Source organism: Hemicordylus capensis, chromosome 11 (genome assembly GCF_027244095.1).
Source record: "Hemicordylus capensis ecotype Gifberg chromosome 11, rHemCap1.1.pri, whole genome shotgun sequence".
NCBI lineage: Eukaryota > Metazoa > Chordata > Lepidosauria > Squamata > Cordylidae > Hemicordylus > Hemicordylus capensis.
In genome coordinates, this window is record NC_069667.1 from 29,345,357 (window position 1) to 29,356,869 (window position 11,513).

The 11,513-nt window shown below is 48.5% G+C and overlaps 1 long non-coding RNA gene across 5 annotated transcripts; it reads left to right on the forward strand.

Moving 5' to 3' along the window:
• The first annotated feature begins 263 nt into the window (after nucleotides 1-263).
• Nucleotides 264-10,275, forward strand: LOC128335397 (uncharacterized). 5 transcript variants are annotated; one of them, XR_008311601.1, is made up of 9 exons: nucleotides 264-441; nucleotides 5,269-5,360; nucleotides 5,938-6,079; nucleotides 6,443-6,575; nucleotides 6,659-6,740; nucleotides 6,827-6,936; nucleotides 8,857-9,077; nucleotides 9,149-9,223; nucleotides 9,402-10,275. It is a non-coding gene; the product is annotated as an uncharacterized LOC128335397 (long non-coding RNA). The 5 variants fall into 5 exon arrangements; XR_008311599.1 differs by lacking the exon at nucleotides 5,269-5,360; XR_008311600.1 differs by lacking the exon at nucleotides 5,269-5,360 and having other exon boundaries at nucleotides 8,986-9,077.
• Nucleotides 10,276-11,513: the final 1,238 nt, after the last annotated feature.

Consider the following 11,513-nt stretch of genomic DNA (forward strand, 5'->3'; position numbering starts at 1 on the left):
CCTTCCCCATCAGCCCTGGCAGCAAAAGGATCGACACAACAGATTAGAGCAAACACAGAGACCTTACCTGGTTGGTCAAGACCAGCTTTCCTCCTAACAGGTCTACTCCAGTGGAGTTGCTGGAGCAGCAAAGGGAGCCTGTGAACTGACTGAGGGCTTATAAAGAGTCATAGCCCCGCCCCTTCCTGTCTGCTGAGGCCTCCTCGGGAGTAGGGCTAAACTGAGGAAGGGGCGGGCCTTTCAATGAGTACATAAGCTCTCCATTCACAGTGGTGCATCACAACTTCAGCAGTTCTGCCACAGAGCTTGTGGTGGTCAGTGGTGTGCCTGAGCCAGCTCAGGGAGGGTTGGAGTCTGGCTTGAGGATTCTTCTGAAGCAGCTGACTAGCTGGCTTTTATTGCAAGACAGAGAACACAAGATCTCTTCATTGATCCTGCAAGGTAATTATATTTCTAAGTTACTTTTAAAAGGGCTGATCCTATTGAGTCTCTGCTTTATCTGGTTCCTCCACCCTGTTGAAGGGGTTGCTGGTTTTAAGTTGACTAGCACTCCCCCTGTTCCTGCCTAGTAAAATGTCTTTATTGGACATGGCATGATACTGGAGTAGAACATTGTTGCCTACTTAGAAGCTCCAACACTAAACTTCTCTGACTGAGTTTAGTATTTAAAGCTTCTATCCTAGAAGTTCTAACAAGTAAAACTGAAGCACTGGTGTTTCTTCAGTTCCCCCCACTCTTTAGTCCAGCCACAAAGGTCATTCTCATGACTGGCTCTATGCCAGTAGGGCAGCCCTACCTGGGTCTAGCCATGAGAAGACGCCCCAGGATCAGCAAGAGCGGGCCTGCCAGCTAAGTCAAGAGAAGAACATGTTAGCCTGCCAGCTCCCTTCCCGTTCCCCATAGTCGGAGTAAATCTCCTCCTACAGTAAGGGGGAAAGGCTTGTTGTACCTGGTGGGCTGGCTGAGTGTTGCTGCAGGGCCATCGATTCTGAAAGGGAAGCCGACCTTCCATCTTCAGTCACAGTGACTTGTAGGAATGGAGCGGGCAGCTTCCCCACCTCAGTCTCTGGTCCAGATTGGCCAAATCTTGTCTTAACACATCAGGGTAGATCTCCAGTCTAAAGGCAAAGAGCTTGCTTGGGTCCTTGGGGTATCTTTCCTGATGGGCCTGTGCAGGAGAAGGGGAGGCCGGCTGTGATGTCTTCTCAGGAGTATGGCTGAATTGAAGAGCCATGGGCTCACTTCACACCAGCCCTGAACTGGTCCAATAGTCTGTGATCTCAGCTGCCTTGCTTCTTTGCCTAATGTTGGTTGAGAGAGCATGTAAGGATTTGTTTTGCTTGTGCAGGACATTACTGAAGTCCTCTGTGCTTGTCAAGGAAAAAGTGCCTCGGAGAACTATCTCCCCTCTGCCTGTGCTCACAGGGCTCCCACTTGGAGCTGGCACTTGCTCTTGAAGGGTCAATTCCAGGTGCCTGCTCATTAGCTTCAGCCAACAGGGAGACTTGCTGTTAGGAAGCCAGGAGTTTCACTCTTGGGTTTAGCTGCAAGGGTTGTGTGAAGTAGAGGATCTGATCACTTCAGCCCAAGAATCAGCAGAGAAATGAGTCTGATGTCCAGGTTTGCCTCCACTTGCTTTGAGTTCTCCCAGAAGCCAGAGAAATCAGGCCTTTCCTGCTCCAAAATATGCCTATTTCAGCTTTCCAAAATGTGAAATGTCTAGTAGAACCATGAAGGACATATGCATGATTCTATATGTTGCAAGAGGATACCAGTGGCTAATGCAATAATCTGAGGTGGAAGGCCCTCGAGAAAGTTGAAGCTTTATTAACTTGTATGTCAGTGCAATATCCCAGACATATGTACTGTTGCTCTGTGGAGGGCAATACTGGATCTTTCCAGTGATAGGGCTCTTCTGTTCTGGCCAGTGTTGAACTATAGGCCAAGAAGACTTCATAATTAACTGCATCATCTTCTGACTGTACCCCTAGTAAAGCTAGTTGGGGATCTGGCTGTAAGTTGTATCCCAGTATTGGTATATTCTACTGAGCTGCAAAGTGGCAAATGCCAACGATGAGTTAATGTTAAAGTATTTTCTGTCACTGTGGCAGAGGTTGATTTGCATGGTCAATGTTGGACCAGAGACCAACAAGGATAACTTGTCTTAAGTCTAATTCCTTTACAGCTTTCAGCCCAATTAAAGGAGTATTTAAGTAAACCATAAATACTAGCGATCATCTTCTTGGTTTTGTGTGATCTGTAAAATCGGATGCCTGAGTGCTTGTGATCCTACAGATTGATTGGACATAAACTGAATTGGTTTCAGTTAACCTCACCTGCATTATTTTTCAGCTGTGAATGAGTCTGTTCACCTTTGTCCTTAGCTATGTAGAGTTCTCATTCCCCCCCCCCCTTTAAATTGATCTGTTTTGAGGGATCAGAAGATGCTGTGCGGTAGAGGTGGTCACGGTGGCACTGGGTTGTTAAGCCATTTCCCCCATACACGTTGTGCCTTTGAGCTAAGGACTGATAGATTGCCTTATAACTCTTTGCCATTCTGATGGCAGCATTGTCTGTTCAGGAGATGTTTCCATTCCCACCCACTGCTGGGAGTTATCCCCCTTAATTTTATAGATGCATCACTGGCTCACGTAGCTAAACTGGTGATCCTTTTCCTGATGCATTAGTCTTCTAAGGGTTTCAGTGCATGGCCCACAGTGCTGATAGCTTTTTTTCCGCATTGCCCCAAGGATTGCTAAGTCAGGATCTTGCACAGCATTGTTAGCAGCTGTATCCTTGTTCAATTGTGATTTTCCCGCTGTTGCCATTTTGGAGGCCATCATGCTGCTTGGCAGGCTCTTTGCTGCTGCTGCTGTTTTGCTTTCAACGTAAACGTTTCGGTTCCATTTTAGTAACCATGTGACTTGTTTATCACACAGCTTGTTCTGTTTTAGTATTGCTGCTAACAGTTGGGCCTGCTGAGTTCTTATATAAATCCTGGCATGGGAAAGAGCTTTTGGGCTAAGCAGCCATCTTGCCCAGTGTCTAGCTACACCCCCAGACTGCTGTTCTTGAGTAGTCCTATAGAGTCTCATAGTCTGGATGTCACTCCAGCTGCAGAATAGGTGACTGTGGCTTTAAGCTGCAGAGGGCCTCTAGCAAGAAGCGTTCAGCTGGAGATGGGATGGGGAAGTGGGGAGGAGCCCAGTGCAGCTCCCGTCTGGGTGTGTTTGCAAGTGTGGTGGTGTGGCTCGGGTGGTCAGTGCCGTTTGGCCCTCTTGGGTTTGCTTCTGTTGGCAAACATAGTTATGTGCTCCTTCCTTTCCTCTGTTTTTTTCAGTGGCTTTTTCCAAAGAGCTGCTTGGTGGTGTTGGCTTGTGTTCTTGGCTTAACTTTAACCAGTTAATGGATGGGATTGAGGCAGCTGCTTGATGGTGGCGTAGGAGTGGGGAGACCCCTTCAGCCATGACACTCACTGGGTTAACCTGGGCCAGTGGCTCCTGCACAGCCCACTTAACAGGGATCTTGTGAGGATTGTGGACTGCCTAGAGGAAGGACAGGATAGCCAGGTCTGCATAGCTCTCTTTATCCTGTCTTGTGAACTTGGGATGCCTGAGACCAGTAGTGCATTTTCATACCATGCTCCCAACACTCTTTCGAGTGGAATGACTTAGTCCTCCTACATTGACTGGGTGCTCAATTACAGAACCTTACAGAACCTGTTGCTGTAAGGCAGACAAAAGTCTTGGCCTCAGAGGGAGGGAGGGCAGTGCAGCTGAAGCTGGTTTGCAGTAGGTGCGTGTGTGTGTTCACCAGCCTGTCAGTCTAAGCTCAGAAATGCTGCAGTCTGCTACTCCTCTGGTTGTCTCTGCTGCTTCCTAACATCAAGGGACAAGGTGCAGGACAACTCTTCTCCCATCCCAGTTTGTGAGAGTCAAAATCCACTGGCAGCCTGGTAGCACCAGAGCTTGGCCATGAAGCAGTGCAGTGTTCACTGCAAAAGCCACAAAGGTGTGGATGTCTGTGTATTGCTCTGGGGATTGGTGCCTGTCCTAAATTCTGAAAGGCTGGGTAATTGGGTTAAAACATCTGGCTCAGTTTTCTGGGTGCTTAATGAAGCTCTGCCTTGTCTTTGCTTTCAGGAGTTTGTGGATGCTGGACCAGCGTGGCACAATATCTTGAGAACTGTACAGCACTGGGCCAATATACCAATTCAGGCATGGGATTTACTAAGCTACCCTGGGCCAGTCACTGCATGTCTCAAATGTAGGACTCTGATCTAGCAAGAGGACAATCTTTCTAGTTTGCCCCCCAAATCAGCAGCTAACACTGATTTGTTGCTCCCTTTGTAGCATTTTCCATTGAAGGGGTGTTGGTGGTCATACTGCTGATCTCTTGAATCTAGTACTTAAAGCTAGAACAAACCAGGACTTTCTCGTGCTCCCCCATGTTACATCCTTATTGGCCCAGGTCAGAACGTAGGGCTGTAACCCTGCACTAAAAAGTCCCAACACTAAAAAGCTCTCAACTGTACTGTGTACTAAAGCACAGTCTACATGCTCATAGGCCTTCACTTTGTATGTCAGGTTAGAATCGGGAGTTACCCAGTTCAAAAAAGCTTATCTCTTTTCAGGGAGTTCTGGGGATGGGGCCCTAGGCTGGTAGCCAAGTGTTCTGCTTTTCCAAGTGGTGCCCACTTGGGATCCTTCAGATGGCCCCAAGGCTTGCAGCAGAGATGGGGGTCTCATGAGTGAGTTCTGCAGAGGACAACTGTCCTTCTTTGCCTATACAAGCATTGGAATAAATGTCTGTTGGGATGCAGGGAAGGAAAACTGACCCCTGCTAACTGGGCAAAGAGGCACCTTTTACCGTGGTGATTCTCTTTATTTAGCAGGGGGAGAGTAACTGGCCCTATCCACCCCCAGCACAGTACTTCCAGTGACTGTAGCTGGGGTCTATCTTATGTTTCTTTTTAGAATGTGAGCCCTTTGGGGACAGGGTTCCATCTTATTTGTTTGTTGTTTCTCTGTGTAAACCGCCCTGAGCCATTTTTGGAAGGGCGGTATAGAAATCTAATAATAATAACAACTGTACTGCAGGTGCCTTCCTGTGTAGCTTTTAAAGGCTCCCCACTTTTCAGTTTGTAATTTATGTCCCAGACTTGCCTTCACTTAGAGTGCTGCTGCCAAAAACCAGATCAGGAGCCTTTATTCCTCCTGCAGAGAAGCTCAAATGACCCAAAGGGACAAAGTGCTTCTCCCTCCATAGGTGGCTGTAGTATTTTGCCTTGAAAGACTGGAAGTTCCCTCCATGAGAACCTGGGAGGACAAGGATGGCCTCCTGTGCTGTTCTGCAGAGAGGTAAGGGGTGTGTGTGTGCGTCCTGATCTTGAGAGCCAGGTCAACTTCTGGCAGTGGGTGAAGAAAGCCGATTCTCTGTTGTGGATTAGGGAGAAGATAGCTTAGCGGCACTAAAAGCCTTTCCTTGTCTATGGCCCTGTGGGTAGGCAAGGGCCAGTATTTTTCATTTCATTTTTACATTTCATATCCTGCTCTTCCTCCAAGGAGCCCAGAACAGTGTACTGCATACTTAAGTTTCTCCTCACAACAACCCTAACCACTATACCACCCTGGCTCTCCAGTAACCCCCATAAGCAGAGTTCCATAACCAAGTTAGCTATTACCGCCCCAACCCTCAGGCCATACTGTTGCCTCTCTGTGTGGTGCACCAGCCCCTCCAGCCTTGCCAGAACTGGTGTTCAGATGAGCACTATAGGCAGATGTGAGTAACTGCTGGCATTTTGGTAATTCAAAAGGGGAGTGGCCATTCTTGGTCCCAGTCGTCTTTAGTGTGCAAGTGGTTACTTGTGCCCCAGCACGGTTTATGCCTGTTAAGTCTGCATGTGTTTCATAGCTGTAACCTCCATCTCTTTGGCAGGAGCAGCCTTCGATGGTGAGCAAAGAAGCAGTAGCGCAGTCCGCTCTCGGGAGCAGCACCTGGCTCTAGAATGCTGCCATGAATGTCTTCAACTCGCTGCATTGTATGTATTGAAGAGATTGGATATGCTGCACTTGTTGATGTAAGTATCCATGGAAGGTTACAAGGAAATGCTCCAACATGCCCCAAGAAACTGCCACAACCAATACACCCAATAAATAATTCAACCAAGAGACCCAAGCCACTATAATCAAACCTAAAACCCCAATAAACCAACTTATAAACCTGAAGCCTCCCAAATAAACCACCACAACCAATAAACCAACTTATAAACCTGAAGCCTCCCAAATAAACCACCACAACCTATAAACCTGAAGCCCCAATAAACCAACTAACCCAAAGCCCCAATAAACAAACCCACTGCCCAGCCAATAAAGTGAAATGCTCATGATGCAGCTTGTGGTAGAGACTTTTACTGACAGTGTCCTGAATTTGGTTTGTGCAGCATCCATGATGGACACAACAGCCTCTATTTGTGTCCTGGAAGGGGCAGAGAGAAGAACTGGCACAGGCCCAGCCCTGGCAGCAGCACGATCATCTAGAATGCCAGAAACCAGCTCTGCTCCTCCCTGCCACGGGTAATATGTATTTTGACTGGAAGTGTTTAGATCTCTCTCTTGTGGCACACATACCATGGACGTAACCTTGGTCTCTTTTGCAGGAGCAGGCTTTGAAGGGGTTGAAAGAAGCAAGACCACGGTGCCTCCCTCAGCAGCACTCTCTCTGGCAGTCAGCTCCTGGTGGTATGTCTTGTTCTTCTTTGTAATACTTGGCGCTTGCTCTTGCAGCATGGGCATACTAGGCTCATCTGTCTCCATTTGCCTGTCAGTTCTGCAGGGCAGCCTTGGAAGTGATAGGAAGAATTCGTGTGGTCCATGATGAAGGAAAACCAGGTTCTGGCTGGTCCAGGCCTGTGCATGTCGATAGTTGGCAATAAATGTAAGTGCTGTTATGAATGTAACAACCATTTTTGGGTTATGCCTTTTGCACACAGTTAGTATGCTGCTGTATCGAGTGAGATGGTGAACTAGTTCTCTGAATGGCCACTGATGCCAAACACAAATTATCACTTGTGTTTCTGGGTTGAGGGACACTTCACACCATCACAGCCCGATCTGCCAGCTGATAGGCTAAGTGTCTGGTTGTTTCCGGCTGGTGGGCTGCATGGAGCCTCGGCCTACTTGTCAGTCTTGGGGAACACCACAGAGTGACGATAGGTGGAAATCAAAGTGTCCAGGGACAGACTCTCCAGTTGGATTTGTGTGTCAATGCTATGGCACTTGATCTACCCAGTACATGCAGAAGTGGAGCCAGATGATTTAGTTTCCTAGCACTGGAAGCTTTGATCCTAAGATGCTGTTGCACCTGAATCGCCCAAGACAAATGGATGTCTGGTACCTGTTGGATGAGGAGGCGGGCAGCGGTGAAGGGGGTGATCAGGATGGCAACCGCACTTGCTACGCCACAGCTCTTGGTGACTCTGCTTCTCTCTGCACAGGCCCTGCCCTCTTTGCCCACGCTGGTGCACTCTTTTCCTTCTGTCATGGGGCTGCAGCTGGCCAGGGAATTGGTAGCAAAGGTTTGCCTCTCCCCGCCAGATTTGTTGGATGGGTGGCACGTTGTCCTCACCACCAACACCACAAACCAATAAATCCTAACCTGCAACTTCAGCCTGTTCAGCCAGCCCCTTGGACTCCCTCAGCCAGGAGTGAAGCATAAGGCCACCCTGCTGCCATCTGCCTTGACCCTCATGCTGGGTCTCCCCCTCTTTGACTTTGAAGACTCCCTCTGAAGAATATGGCTCCAAGCTCATCTTTTTCCTCAAAGAAAAATCTGTGTCTTCCAAAGCGAGACACTCTTTCTTAGTGAAAAAACTGCTCCGGCCCCTCTCTTTGGATCCGGGAGCCCAGCTCTGTAATTGGATACCAGCGCATACCAAGAAAAAACTCAGCCAGTCAGAACAACTGGGGTAGTGGTGAGCACCAGCTCGCAGCTTACAGCAGGGGGCACATCCATGCAGCTTGAGAGGAACTTCAGTCGGACAAAGAAGCAGGCCAAGAACGGAGTGAGGCGGCGAAGGCAAAGTTCTGTCCCCAGGCTAACCAGCCATGAGCTCAAACGGTTGCCATTATTGTGACCAGCCAGTTCACGGGAAACAAAGGAGAGGAAAAGGAGTGCCCATGATGTCCATCAGCCATGGGGCCTTGGCGCAGTGGCCAGCCGTGATGAAAACTCCCAGGGCCCCAACATGTTAACTCAGCTGAGCACTTTTGGAACTGGCTTCTTGTTGGTTGTCTGTGTCTTGTTCTGTAAAGGGAAATGTTGTTGATCCTCCAGTAAATATTGGCACAGTATGTTTGACTGAATGTTACAATGCAGTGAGAAAGGGCCATAGTGCCTCACAGTCTCACAACCCGCCTCTGCGTAGGTTGAGCTCTTGTATGTGAAAATGTGTTTGTAATGTGACAGCACTTCTGTAAACCTTTTGGGAAAGGACTTGCTCTGCAAATTGAACACCATTATTCACAATTATCTGTGGACATACCACATAATTGGGCTACTAAATTAGTTATGGCCTCAGCAACAGAAGGGGCTTCTCAGCAGTGCCTTGGGTGGCCAACTGAGGCACTGGATGACGGGCCTCCTTCTTTGTGGGCCCCCCCTGAAGAAAAAGGGAGCGCTGCTTATGGCTGGACCAGATACATTACCCCTAAGAAGGGCAAGCTCTACTTTTCCCCCTCATGGTATCAAATTTATTGTGGGGTTTCTGCAGCTGTCTTTGCGACTGCTAATATGATTTTCCACTACAGTATGGACGATGTTTCTGATATTGCATTTCTGTTTTGGTGCTACATCCAGGAGGCCCACAGGTGGCATCAGGCTGAGAGAACAGTGTGAACAACACAATGCTCCACCCCTTGGGTTTCTAGTTGGGAGCTGTAAAGCCACATGTCTTTGTCTAAGCCTCTCTATGCTTTGCTTTCTGAGTCTGAGCAGAAAGAAGATGTGATGGCATCCCAGTCTTGGGAGCAGCAGGATCAGCTAGACTGCTGGAAAGCTCCTCCCTGCTGGTGGTGATGGTAAGGATTTCTACAGGTAGTGTTGGGTCTTCACTGTTGTGACATGAGCATTGTAGACATCTGTTTTGCAGGAGCAGGCTCTGAAGGTGTGGAAAGAAGCAGTACCAGGGTCTCAATCAGTAGGGGCATCTTCCCTGTGCCCGATGGTAGGTATGATTGACATGGTTTGGAACTCCTGAGTGTTTAGATTGTGGGCCCTATGGGGACAGGAATCCATTTTTAAAAACTTTATTTCTCAATCTAAATGGTTTGGGGCACTCTTGAGAAGAGATAAGTATTCATTGCCATCTGACAGATGTACCCTCTCTGTCCATTGCTTCTTAGTTGCAGAGGAGCAGCTGCAGAAGTGGCAGAAACGATCGGTGCAGCCACAGCCTCAGCCTCAGGTGCAACACGATTCTCGGACACAAGAAACCTCTGTGACTGGTGGCAGACATGCTTGACGTTTGGATCTTGTCACGAACCCAGCTCTGACCGAGATGACTCACAGGCCAGTGTGGACGCCCTCAAAAACCCCTTGCCTGTGTTGTAGCTGGCTCTGTATTGAGGCTTCTCTTCGCCTGCACTGTTGGCAGAAGCACCTTGCAGGATGTCTTGCTTCCCATTCCTGTCCCCTGCTCTTGGATGTCTCCGCTCCTGACACTTGAACTCTGACTTTGCCTGCTTCAAATGGACTGACACTTTCCTTCAGCCTCGCACCCCTCTTGCCCAGCCGGGACAGCCAGAAGACGGACACTGCTCAGCCTTGGCTCTGCTGCCTTGGTCAGCATTGTGGTCTTCCTTTCCTGAGTACCTGATAATCTGCCTCTCCAGCCACTAACTACATCAGTGTTGTCTTGGAGTCTCCTGTGAGAGGAGAGACGCTGTGCCCCTGGGGCTTATAAAGAGGGAGGGTGTGCCCCCAAGAGGCACACTGGATCTAGTCTTCCACCAAGTGAGACTACCTGTGACTCTATCCATCACCTGCCCTGCCTAGCATCCCACCCCCCATCTGAGGAAGCACCAGCTGCCACTGAGGGATGGGCCTTGTCTGGGGCTACGCTGAGACTCTGGAATCCATTCCCTGCAGAAATCAGAGCCTCCCCATCTCAAACTACTTAAGACATTGGACACATTTCTTCACCCAAGCTTTTAAAGTAGATGTGGCTTTAACTTCCTGGTCTTTGACTGTAATAAAGATGTGTATCTGAAGGTTTTAGTTGGTTTGAATTGTTCCTGGAATTTGTTTCTTTGCCTTCTTCCACCCTTTTTAGAAATGGCTTCATTTACCCTACTGGCTCCTGCTGACTGCTTCTGTCGGTCTATTCATTGGCTTTCCTTTGGTGTTCTTGCTGATGTATCTGATGCTTCATTTCTCTTCTCTCTTCTGTCTCTACATGTTACAACCATCACTTGGATACTGTTCTTCCTTATTTGGGAGCATGGTCCCGGTCACTGTTGCTCCTCCTCCCTCTTTACCTGTCCTACTGAGTCTGTTTCTATTCTGACTGGTGTCCTCTGCCTCCCACTACGGTGGCTGCTGCTGCTTAGTGTGGCCTCCTGCGACTGACAAGCCAGTCATGGTGGCGTGACAGTTGTCAAAGCCTACCTGCCGTCTCACTGCTCCTCACCTGCCTCTGACAGCAGCGGTGTGCTCTGAGGTTCTTGTCTATCCACTCAGTCTCCCGACTCTTGCTTGATTGGCTCTCCCTGGATTCTTGGGGAGGGAAATGTTTTTGTTTTAGGGTGGGGGCAAGGGAGGAGTGGTTGGTTGACTTGCAGTCAAGATGGTTATCTTCACTCTGGCATGCTCCGGAGCCTCCTGTCAAAATGTTCACGGTCCTCAGCTGCTTCCTAACAGTGGATCCTTGCTTGTTAAACAGGTGATCAATTTCCCTTGTCTGCTGTCAGAGCCTTGGCTGGTGAGTTTCTATAAATATGTAGGGCAGGAAGAAAGTTCAGCCTCCTGCTTCCAGAGGGAGATGTCAGGACTCTGGAGTCTTAAAAAACATTACTGATTCTATTAAAGTATCTGGTGCAATTCCTGACAGACTGAGAGTGCTGGAAGGTAGCATATCTCTCAATTAGAAGATGGGAGTTGATCCACTGGTTCCACCTTGGGTATCTTTCAGAATGCTAATGAGAGCTTCCCAGCCAAGGGTGTGCCCTGGAATTCAACTCTCACTGCTTGATTGTGTGTCTTCTAGGAATCCATAGCAAAGTATCTCCCCTGCCAGAGGAGTCTGATTTTTGAAATGGAAAGAGCTCATTGTATTTCAGCTTTCCCCTTGTCAGCCACTTACTCCAAAGCTGCTGAGCTTTACTGTTGGAGATCTTTTGAAGTGTGCTCAAAGGAAAAGTTGTCATATAAGAACTTTCAAATAATGTTGCTCCTGGATTTTCCTAAAGTGGGTGAGAAATAGTGTTGCTTCCGAAAGGCACATGGAAATGTGCAAT